We start from the raw sequence: 12660 nt of genomic DNA on the forward strand, positions 1-12660 counted from the left end.
ATAAAATAATTTAAAAAAAATAAAATCTCCCAACACGCTTTGCTGCACTGTTGCGATTCCTTTCAGTGAGGAGGAGGAGGAAGGAGCAGGCAGTGTTGTACCACAACGGTGACACACCACCCCCACTTATATTTGTGAAATTTACAGATTTTTGAAGGTAAAACTCTGACAGGGTTGACATGTATGTATTCGCGTTTTTTTTTTTTTTTTTTTTTCACGATTTGTCAAAAAAAATTAGGGCTTCACTGCAATAGCTTACCTTGAATCACTCTTTGGACGACCTCAGATTAAGGAAATACAACTTAATTCTGACTGGACTGATGAGCTCATGGTTAGTCTGAGCAGTTTGCAAAGTTGATTGTGGCCACCTTAAAAACCTCAAAAGTTTGACTGGGAAGGTTGGTGATGGGCTGTCTTGTCAGTCCAGTCAGGAATTAATTCTTTTTCTCTCAAAAATCTATCTACAACAGGTAAGACGCTAGTTGTTCACTACCTTTCCACAAAACCTCATTGCAAAAGATCTGAACTATCCCCTTAAGTTGCCAGCAACATGAGATAGCAACAATGTAGCAGTGAAGCGTTTTTCAGCTTTAGCCGTGGCATCACAGCAGCGAGAACACTTCCAGGAAAACACAGCAGCTTCACCTTCAGAGCCCAAACTTCTCAGCCAATTAGATTTTATTTACAGTGAGTCGATCACTGTGGATTGTGCCCACAGGCCGACGCACAAGCCCGCACAGGTCAGCTAAGCACTGAAACAAGGTTCCAGAGTTGGTGTGTTGTTTGTGGGGAGTGAAGTGTGCAAAAAGGTGCCTCAAACAGCAGAGGTTGTTGTTGTTGTTTTCGCTCACTCAGGGCACATTTTGGGTGTGTCTCAGTGGGTTACTCAGTCTCTTCATCTGAGTTGTGGTTTAGAGAAATAACACTGAAACTTCCCTGAAATTGTACTGAAACTTACATGAACCACAAACGGAAACGAACACGGCAAACGCAACATACCTACTGATAAAGCGGCCTCTTTTTACTTCACTTCAGACAGGTTTGTTACCCTAGTAATGCAGAAGTGTTTTGCAAACAACATGATGGTGTTGCAGACAAAATCAATTTGCTGAGTTAATGTTGTGGACTTAAATTTATTTTTGCGTATTAGATAAAGAGATGTTGAAACTTTGTTGGATTCAGAAAACCTTTTTTTCTACACATTGTATTACAGTTCTTCGTGTTTGACTGGGTTTACTGTTTAATAGCTGTGAACAGCGTTGCTTCAATGTTTTGTCAGAAAAACGAAAATGGTCTTGATCTAATTCTTGCCAAAACAATAAAAACATAACCTTGTTCCAGCTACACTTTATCATTATTACCCTCAGACAAAGACAAATGCTGGGTGATGATTTTGCTTATGTGTGTTAATTTGAGCAAAATATCTTATGAAGCACAGATTGGATTACAACTATATAATATACTATATAATCACTGAATAAATGTTTACAACTGATTAGCTTTCAGAGTCATTGATTAAAGATGGCCACCACAACAAAGTCAGCAAACTCAAAAACAGCTATAAACTCAGTCAGTTTTACAGATATTGAACTAAAATTTGGCGCGGTAGTAGCTGAGTCATTCACAACATACAATGTACTCCTATAAGATCCTACATGATACTATCTTGCCAAAAGAAAGCCCTGACTAAAAATCCCTTTATTTCACTTTAAAATAGAAGAGAATACAGTACATAATTAAAGTTGACTACTGAGAAAAGACTCCACCAAGTACAATGAAAAAAAGAGAAACAGCAAAACTATTTTACAATTAAATTTTACCTTTGGGGAGAAATAAAATGTTAACAAAGGGTGGATTTTGCCCACAGGCCTTGAATAGAATATTAGAAACTAGTTGGATGAATGAGCTCACACGGGTTTGATGTTGGTGATGCTATTTTCAAGGTCTAACCAAAACGGTTACAACTTCCTTATTTCTCAGCCCAAGGTGATTTCAGTCCAAAACTCTGACTTGAAAGGTAATGGGAAATATGCATTCCTTCAAGGACTGCTAGATTTTTAATGTCCATCATATTATTATGACTTTTTCCCAACCCGTCTCTAAAAAAAGGGGCAGAAGTTATTAACATAGCACAATGAAGCGTGTTGAACAAATAACTGTTTTAGTAAACTTTTACTCTCTGGAGCTCAATCATCCGCATGTGCACACACACTCATTCACTCTGTGCACATCTGTTTCCTGCATGAGAACAGTCCTGAGAGTGGTGGTCTCGGTTGGGAGTGTCCTACGTGCGACTGACGACCCCTTCTCGTGACTCATCCTATTGTTCACAGCACTGTTAAGTCACCCCCCTCTTAAATCATGAGACATTTCGTAGGAATGTTTTACGTCTGTTATGGCCCCTTCCTCCCACATGTGCAAATTCCTAACAGACTCCTGGGATGTTTTGGGGCTGTTTTGTTAGTAAGAGTCTTAGATCTTTTTTTCAGTAGAAACTGACAGAAAGCCAGTCCAGAAGGATTTACTGGATACACTGACGATGTTGCTGCTGAAATAAGCAGAGTAATGTGAGGTGACAGGTCATGAAACTGGGGGGTTTCAGTGAGGCGATTTAACAGAAGGATGGTGGATAAGCAGATCCGTGGACCCTTCGATGGTAAGCAGATTATTCTTTATCATTCAGAACACTCAGGGTATTCAGTGTGGGGCAACAATGAGCAGACGGCTAATCTGTTTGTGAACTGTGATCAAATCGTGTCTGAGAAAAGTCAAATATGTTGGGTGGGTGGTTTTATAGTTTTAGTTAGGACCTCTAAAACCAGAACACCAATGTCTGAGCAAATTTAACACTAACCTACATTAAATAGCTGTTCTCTTTGGTTTAGTCAGCACAGACCAAAGTTTCCTCTTTGGAAAGTTTGTGGTATTCCGTCTAAATACAACTCTGCTTCTGTTCAACTATTTTAAATGTTACATCAGTACATTGAGAAGACATTAAAATGATTTAATTTTAAGTTAGGTGTTAGTCAAAATAATTTAACTTGTTAAGCATTAAAGTATTTTCTCATATTAGATGGATTTTTTTTTAGAATTCAATTGAAACATTTAACCTAAACGTTTGAGATATATACACCTCATAAACACCACATCATTAGTCTGATATTTTCTCAGTTCTTCTGTGCAGAACAGCTTACAGAGGCCAATGTTAAGATTCAACGTTTGTTATGCTGCGCACGCGCTCCATTTCCGCCCCGCCCTGAGCTCGTGGGGTCTCCCTTTTCTCATCAGCGGGCAGATGAAAGAAAGAAGCTGCGGAGGCGGGGCCTCTTCATTGCGTCATGTAGCGCCGCCCTCCCCACTTTAAATTTACAATTTTCTGTGGGTCCTGACAGAGAAGAGCGTTCGTGTGTGTGCGCGCGCTCTCGAGGTATTGAACAGTTGGCGAAAAAAAGGAGACACACCTCAAAGCCCAAAGAAGTCATTTGGAGACGCTCCCATGTGGCTCGGACCACTTTGTCTTCTTAAATCTTAACCAAGAAGTTGGAAAAGTCGAGTCGGGTTTCTTACTTTGAGGTAGGTGCATGATGCTAATATGTGTGTGTGTGCGCATGTTGTAGGGCACGAGTGTTTATCGTGAGAGGACACAGAGAGGGGTTGTTTGTTTGACAAAAGCAGCACGTTTGAGCCGCTTGTCCCACCCCGCCGGCAGGAAAAAGCAGCAGGTTTAGAGGTTTAAAACTGTAAAGTAGCAAAGGAGAAGTGTCTGAATGGGGGTGAGGAACACCAAACTGTTGGTTCATTGTGTCTCTTTGTTGCAGCGCCTGACTGTAGCGACGGGACAGTCCGTTTTGAACACGCTGAGGCTGTTGTTCATGAGCTACAGAAAGCTGGGGAGCATCGCTCACATCTAAGATAGCAAATATTAGGAAAACCCATTATTATTATTGTTTGGCTAGCAGCCTGAATGGTACTTTTACATGATCTGGGACTACTTGTATCACCATATTTAAGTCATTTTTATAAATTTAAATCTATTACAGAAGTGTTTACAATCTGTGACTCAAGATTGTTTTGTTTGTGTGTCTAAAATATGTTACTCTAAAGTGCTGACTCAGCTGCAATAGTTCTAACCATTAAATCTGTGTTCTTCCTACCTGGCAGGGCCATCCCTTAAAATAAATATACTTTTTAGGGGGGGAGGTCTAAGAAAATGACATTTTACATGGATCATTAATTAATAGGAAAAGTACCCAGTAGTCCATTTTGTAATTGGTGTAATTTTGAGCTCTTGCTCCAACACGAGCCGCTTTGTTTTCCTGAGGGTGCAACAATTATATATTTTTCTTAAATCAGCAGATGATTTTTCAAGCACCTGTACTCAAAAATAATAATCGTTTTGATTCATTAGCTCATATTTTCTTTTTTTACCAGCAAAATCTTGAAATAACAATAGAATTTCCTACAGTACCAAACTTACGTCTTTAGGTTGAATAAAGTTTTTTTAAGCATTTGGTAAAACAAAATAATAATAACAAAATGTCGTTCTATTCACTGAAAAGGCTTTCAAGCATTGATCTAAAAACGCTGTAACTTTTTCCTATTTTTCTAACCGTTTTACGTGATCATGCTATTATTTGTCAAGTTCTTTAAAAGCTCTTTCAGCGTAAACCTATATAGAAGTTAGCATAGCTAATTCTTATCAAACCCTATCTTTTTTAGTCACAAAAAATGCTGAATGAATGGACAGCATGTGATTTCATTGTGAGTCAGATGCAGTACAGCGATGTGTCAAAGCACCAGTAAGTGAGAACAAGCTAACCATGTGTTATCAAGCAGGCTAAAGTGTCATGTGAAGTGATGTTTGTGTGTCATTCCGTTAAAGCTGAAACTGTTACGCAAGTATTGTGTTATGACATTTTTTTTTCTTTTCATGGAAGCGTTTTCTTTCTGTCAAACTTTAACGTTGAGCAAACAATGAAGAAACAGCCCAGCCGGATCTAGAGTTTGTGTATTTGTTGGGTGGAGGCTGGAAAAGATGGCAAACACTGTACACGAAAGCAACCTTCAAGGTGAAGTGGTTGAAGCCTGGGTCAGCAGATGAAAAGTAGCAAAGGCAGGTGGTATTTAACGTGTTGGTGTAAAACTTTCAAGATCATCGTGTGTGTGTGGAAAAAGGGGGAAAATCCTCCCACATGTGTTAGTCATTTAGAGAGGAGTTTGCTAAACGATTTACATCTGTTTTCTGATCTTTGAACCTCCCCTCTTTCCCTCTGCCTTCTCTAGAGTCTCTTTTTGCTGTCCTGTGTTTCCCGTAAGGCCTGATGTTGTCAATGTGTGGTGGGTGTTTTAACTAAATTTCTGTCCTCTTCCTGATTATTGCACTCGAAGTAATTCAAATGTGTTCCGTACCATAAGTGTTCATTAGCCGTCCTTAGACATGGTTTATACAGAATCGGAGTCCAGGGTGAACATTTGAATTTCAAGAAAATGAAGGTTTCAGAATCAGGAGTAGTTTGTTCAAGATTTCTGCTTATTGTTTCCAACAGCTTTGACACGGTCCATTGTTGGGCAGAAAATCTTCATTGCTCAGCATACTGCACTGATCCTGAAGAGCCCCCATACTCCACTGAGACCCAGAGTTGCTGGGTAAATCTTTGAGGGTCATGTGGTGTTACTATTGTAGTTCTTTAGTGACACTTCACATCCCGGCCGTCAAAAATTACCAGGAAACTTAGAGGTTTGGTTTTGTTGAAAAACTTCCCGAGTCTGTCCGGTTTGAGTCTGCTGAGAAACATTCAACTGTGCAGATCTTTGTTCCCTTTTTATCTGTTCGAAATTGTAACCACACGGTTAAGGGTTTGAAATTTAACATGTTAATGCAATACTTGTGCAAATACTGTATTTTTTACCTTTTAAAAAACTGTTTTCTAAATCCTGTTCTTACTGCAAGTTGTGCAAGGTGTTGTTTTGGGCCATGAGCTGAAAAATTAAGTTTTGCACTTGTGCAACCTTATTCAGTTTAGTTCCCTTTTTCTCAAAAAATGCTAAATGTTTTAGCTCAATTGGAAAAAAAAAATACTTCCTTTTTTGTCATCTTTTTTCTTAATGGTCCATGTACCAAAAATAACGAGCATGTTTTTGAATAAATTTGTATGTTTGTTTTACTTTAAGTGTATTTGAGGATGTGCTTGACATTATCTTGCTAGGCTTTTACAAACTTGTGGTGTATTTGTGTTTCTCATGCTTTGTATGAAGGCTGAATGAAACATTGTGATACCTTGCAAACACAAGAATCACTGAATCATCCATCGGAACAATAGATCTGCTTACACTGTAGTGTGGTTTTGTGTCTGTGGTTTTAGATTGTGTTACAATCCATGAGATGACCATGCAGATCCAAGATATGATGCTATATATGTGTGTGTCTGAGTGTGAGAGAATGTCTAAGTGAAATGAGGGTTAAAACCTTTCAAATAAAAGTCAGACATGCAACGTCTTGTTGGACCTGAAACCTGATGTTGATTAACTTTCCAGGAATATACTAGGTATGCATGCTAAAGAAGCACAGACAAGAACACACATGCACCGATACACAGTGAGCTTTCCCAAGAATCCTATTGATTTTCCTGCTCTAACGTCAGAGCTTCAATCATAATAAAACTCCATCACTGTGCTTGCCACTTTGCATAGTCTTAGAGAATGGTGGAAGGCACACATATGCCCATTGTGGACTCTGTTTTCCTTCATGCAGCTTGTTAGGCTGTGGTAAATGAAGATTGGGACCAACAGAAACATTTATTAGATTAAGATGCGTGTAAGCCAGAATCAGGATGAATGACTTTTGTCTAACGCCAAACATGTAGAGATAAACAGACTTATTTCCTTTTTAAAAGCTTGAACTTGGTGAGGTTTTAGCTGTGGCAAGTTTCACCAGGCAATTGAATGTTCTTTTCTTCTGTTTTATTTAACCTTTTGTACTATATTTTTTACCTTGTTAGACACAATCCATAGAATCAGAGTGGATCAAGCATCTTTTTTTTAGCTCTCTTGTTATGATACAGTATGTCTGGCTATACACCCTCAGCTTGCATTCATGTGTGTCTGTCTGGCTAACTGAACATTGTCTAGTTGTTCAAGGTAACAATTGTTATTGGGGATTTCTCTCTGCTGGCATGTAAACAAAGGAGAACCTCCCTAACACTCCCTGGTGTGCCCTCCAGCCAATGAGATTTGAGGTCCCAGCTGGGCTCAGCCAGTAGATAACGAGGAGGGGCGGGACTGTGCTCCATGAGGAGATAAAACAGCAGCTAAACACAAAGCTTTGAATCTGGAATTGGGACAGACAGCACACCCATAGCAAAGCGTCTTCCTCCTTCCTGGCACTTTGCACTGCCAAGCTTGACACTGCACCAGACAGTTTTTGCAACACTGAAAGATTTAATCCTGTATTTAAAAATAATTTTATAAAGGCAATGCAGTCAGTGCAGAATACGGCACGTTTACTTAAAAGTTTGTCTTGTAAGGAATGTCTTCTCTGCTCATGCCTGTCTGTGTATCTTTAATGTCTGCAGTTGTCACCCTCTTCGATCGTGATTCCACTTGTTCTCATCAGGTCTAAATATACACACATTCAGGAACATGTGTCAGGGTCAGCTGTGAAAGAGTATAGACCAGCTTTTTGTATTTAACTGACAGGTGGGACCCCCAAACTAACGCTTCACCAGTTATTCAGAACGTATGTTTGAGCTTTAAAAACTCAGGCGTGCGAGCATTTCAATATGTTTTGTGTAGGTCTGTGTAGTTGCCTGATTGTGTCAGTGCTTGCTGTTGTCTGTCCAAAGTAATAATCACTGTGCCGGTTCATCACATTCCTACTGCTTGACTCAAAGTGGTTTCTGCCTTTTCAAACCATCCCATTCATTCCATAATCTGCCTGACCCTGGGGCTCGTACTGTCTTGGCACGAGCCACAGCATGACATGACTTCACTCCGTGCTGAACGCAAACTATCAAACAATTTGTTTCAGTTCAATAACGGAGATTATTGCTAAACTTGATTAAATTGTACATATCAGAGAAACTGCTGAACAATAGGAGTCGTTCTCTCATTTCAGTAAAAGCGGTCTTAATCGCATCAAGATGTAACAACTGGAAGATATGGATATTTCTCATGCTGCAGTCAACTCTTGAAAGCTAAGTGTAGTTGAGGTCAAGCTCTTATTGTAATCCAACAAAACTAAAAGGATGGAATGTAACGAGACCCCTTTCAAGTCAGGATACTGCCACTTCAATAAGATCTCAAAATTAAAGGTATTGCCAAGTTGAGTGTGATTTGTCATTGGAAAATAAATCCACGTTTTATTGTCCTAAAAAGTGAAGTTCTAAAGGTCCCCCTATTAAATAAAAACTGTTGTCTGAAATCAAAGCTCACAGTTTACAACAATGGACTTCTGTTGTGAAGTTATGTATGAAATCTCTTGTGTTCAGATGTTATTAAAGTACTGTGGCTCATTTTAGGTCCACCCATTTATTATTATTTTTTACCCACTTTGCCCTTTTAGGGTTATGAGAGAACTAGGCCTAATCTATAGCAGTCACTGTGTGAATGCACCCTGGACAGGTTGCAAGTCCATCCAAGACCTTATAGGTACAAACAAGCGAAACCGTCATTTACACTTTCACACACACCTAGGGACAGTTTAGAGTTTTTGATTACCTAATGTGAATGTTTTTAGTCTGTGAAAAGAAACCAGAATACATGAAGAAGATACAAACTCCCCACAGAAATGCCAGGAGGCAAATCTGCAACCTTCTCACTCTGAGGGCACAGTTCTGAAAACCATTCTGCCCATTTTAGGTGTGTTTTAAGAATTACATCTGTGCTTTTCTCTGTGTTATAAAAGCTGTTAAGGTTGTAAGAACCTCAAAAACAGATGACAGCACCTGGTTTTCGATATTTATCTTGTGAATTGTCACTCCAAAGGAAGACTTCGTCAGGAGTAGCAATAAAACCGAAACTGCAAACATTTTTTTACAGCTGAGATGAAAATTAGGGTTGGGCAATATTGGCAAAAAAAAAATTAATCACGATTAATTGTGGTATTTAGCCAATAACGATTAATTTGATGATTAATCCCCTGGAGTCCCTGGACACCCTTATTTCATAGTCACATGACCAATTTAGTGGGAGAGATTTGCTCTTTGTAAAAAAAAATGTTCCAAACTGTGTGAAAATTACAGATTTCAGGCTATACATCATATTTCAAATTGTGCTGATAGATAAATAAATTACATAATTTTAATGTTCGTCATATTTGAAGTGGGGAGGAGCAGCGAGCGGACTCTGCCTGGTGGCATTAATCATATTAATCGTCAAGTGCCAAAAAGTAATCGATTGTTTTTCTGACGATTAATTGCACATGATACGATTATGCAGCCCCACCCTAATAAAAATAATATGAGACTGAATTAAGACAACACATACTATATGGTGGACTACTGTGCATGCGCAAACAAGATTAACCTGGGAGCTAGGTGGGAACAAAAACACAGCTGTGGCTGAAATTTTGAAAAAGGGGTTTAACCTTTTTAATACAGAGAATAATGAAAGATTTTTGCATTTAATAATTCCTCATTGTTCCTAAAGCTTCTGTAAAGTTAATACTATGCATGGCTTTATTTATGTTTGTTTATATACCCTTAAATGGCAGGAAAATTGGTTTCATTAAGCCTTAGCTTTACATTGGAGAGCTTGTTTACTAGGGTTGGGCATAATCGTATCGTGTGCAATTAATCGTCAGAAAAACATTAATCGATTAATTTTTGGCAGTTGACAATTAATACGATTAATGCCACCTGGCAGACTAACCGCTTGGTGTTCCTCTCTGATTCAAATATGACCAACGTTTAAAAAAATTGTGTAATTTATTTATCTATCAACACAATTTAAAGTTTGATGTATAGCCTGAAGTCTGTAATTTTGACACAATTTGGAACAGATTTTTACGAAGAGCCAATTTKCTCCCTATAAATTGGTCATGTGACTAGGACATAAGGGTGTCCAGGGATTCCGGGGGATTAATCGTCAAATTAATCGCTATCGGCTAAATATCACAATTAATCGTGATTAATTTTTTTGCCAATATTGCCCAACCCTATTGTTTACCTAGCAAAGTAAAATTTAGAAAATCAAGACATAGCATTATGAGTGTGAAGCAGCTGGGATGAGGATCAGCACCTCCAAATCTGAGTCCATGGTCCTCAGTCGGAAAAGGGTGAATTGCTCTCTCCAGACTGGGGTTGAAGTTCTGCCTTAAGTATCTTTGGGTCTTGTTCACGAGAGAGGGAAGAATGAAGCGTGAGATTGATAGATGGATTTGTGCAGCTTTTGCAGTTTTGCTGACTTTGTTGTGATGAAGAGGGCGCTGAGCTGTAAGGCAAAGCTCCCTGTTTACCGATCAGTCTACGTTCCTACCCTCACCTATGGTCACAAACTTTGGGTAGTGACCAAAAGAACAAGATAGCGGATACAAGCGGTCAAAGTGAGTTTTCTCCGCAGGGTAGCTGGACTTTCCCTTAGATAGGGTAAGAAGTTCAGTTATCTGGGAGAGACTCAGAGTTGAGCCGCTGCTCCTCCACATCAAGGGGAGCCAGTTGAGGTGGTTTGAGCATCTAGTAAGGATGTCTCCTGGACAGGCATGTCCAACTGGGAGGAGACCCCGAGGAAGACCCAGGACACGCTGGAGAGACTGTCTCTCGGCTGACCTGGGAACACCTTGGAGTCCTCCCAGAAGAGGTGGCTGGGAAAAAGAGAGGTCTGGGCTTCCCTACTCAAGCTGCTGCCCCCATGACCCGACTTCGGATAAAGCGAAGATGGATGGATGGATGGAATACATAGCATTCCTTAAAGAAATGCACATTGCCTACTGCCTTCAGATTTAGACTAAAATCATCTAATATTGGGTAATGTCAGAGTTGTAGACATTTTGGTCAAACTTTTAAAATCTTATGCACAGTCTCATGCAATATTATGAGATGTCAAGCTCAGAGTTTGTGTTCTGTATGACTCAACTAATAATACTACAGAAAATTTCAGTTCATTATCTGTAAAATTGTAAAAAAATAGACTTTTTGTGTATGGCAATGTTATGTTTTATCAGCAATCTTGAATCTGATTAACTAAAAAAGTCAATTAGTTGTAGATGCATATCCAGCGATGATGGCCTCTCATTTGTTGACTGCTGGGCAGCTCCCTGTGACCACGAACCAGATAAAGTGGATATATGGAAAATGCATGAAGGAAACGGACGGGGCAGTTTCAGATTAGTGTCAGTTAAAAAAGATTTATTTTCCTGCTGAATGTGGAATTGAAAACAATAGTTTACAACCAATGCTGCTGTACACACATATGAGCCAAAGTCTCTTGACCAGCAGAGACAAATGTGACTGGGTGTAATGACACTCTATACAGCTGCCTTATTATATTCTCTTAATCGCTTCAGTAACTTAAGCATCTGCAGACCGACACATACTGTGGAGCTCAAGTCTGAACCTCATGCTGTCACAGGATGCAATTAATTCTTTCCTTGTGTGGGTGGAGCTGCATCTCCACTCATCTGTGCTTTATGAACCCTAAAACCCTGACAGTAAATTCTCGTACCCCTTCATCTCCCTGGTGACATCATTGCATTGTGGGAGCAAGGCTGAAGCTTTCAGAGGTCACCGTGTGATGAGGCCCACAGAATTCCCCTGCTCCTCCTCTCCATTGCTGCATACCCCTGCTGCAAGGCAGGAAATGCAAAACAGATCTCAACCACCAAACTCCCCTAGCATGTTTTAGGGGGACATTTTCCCCCTTTGCTGTCTTTTGTTTTTTACCCCTAAATTTCAACAATGCTATACTTATTGGCTGTATATGGAGGATGATTATAATAGAAATAAAAGATGGTGGTCTGTTTGATTTGGGACTCATCTATATCAACAGTTAATTGTCAAAACTTTGACCAAAGTTGGCACTGCCAGCTCAGAATTTTTGTTTGACAAGTTCATCCCAATCCATTTTTACATTAATTAGTGCCATGCACACCTAAAATGTTAGGCAAAAGGCACACCTGAACAAAAATAATTGTAAGTGAATAATTGTACTTAATTTGAGTTTTCACAGGCTTGAAAATGAGCATGTTTGCTCATACAAAAATTTAGGGTTATATCAAGAAATTGGCCCTCAAATCTCAGTTTCTTCCCCTTTTTCCACATTTGTTCCCATTTCTCACACAGAGTCCCTTGCTCTCTCTCCTCTGTCTGTCTTGAAGTGTCAATTAAAAGCCCATTCATCCCTTTGTTTTAATTAGGGCCTCCCCTATTTATGGCTCAGTGGCCGCTTCATTAACAGAAAGGCTTGGCCGGATCTGTCCAGTTTGTAACACGCAGCAGGGGAGGAGAATATGTGTGTGACACAGAGAGAGAATAAGGGGTGGGGGTTACTCGAGGGGTATTGATGACGCAGTTTCCCTTGAGGGGTGGACCTCCCATCTGTGAGGGGAGTGGATGGGATTTGGCAAGACTGAGAAAAGAGAGAACATTGGGCCTCATGCAAAAACATGTTCGTATTCTTCTCCTAAATTTCTCTTACTTTTGTTCGTACAAAGGGTTCGTACGAACA

The 12660-nt window shown here is 39.6% G+C and overlaps 1 protein-coding gene across 2 annotated transcripts in view; it reads left to right on the forward strand.

Annotated features, from left to right (window-relative positions):
- Nucleotides 1-2634: 2634 nt before the first annotated feature.
- The window catches only part of fam107b (family with sequence similarity 107 member B), a 22012-nt gene continuing 11986 nt past the window's right edge, over nucleotides 2635-12660 (forward strand). Inside the window, exon 1 of one of the 2 annotated variants that reach the window (XM_014003459.1) lies at nucleotides 2635-2656. The gene's annotated coding sequence lies outside the window, so the exon portion shown is untranslated. Of the gene's footprint in view, nucleotides 2657-3392; nucleotides 3574-12660 lie in introns of those variants that run through there. The other variant, XM_014003460.1, reaches the window with a different exon arrangement.

This window comes from Austrofundulus limnaeus, unplaced genomic scaffold (assembly GCF_001266775.1).
Source record: "Austrofundulus limnaeus strain Quisiro unplaced genomic scaffold, Austrofundulus_limnaeus-1.0 Scaffold19, whole genome shotgun sequence".
NCBI classification, from domain to species: Eukaryota; Metazoa; Chordata; class Actinopteri; order Cyprinodontiformes; family Rivulidae; genus Austrofundulus; species Austrofundulus limnaeus.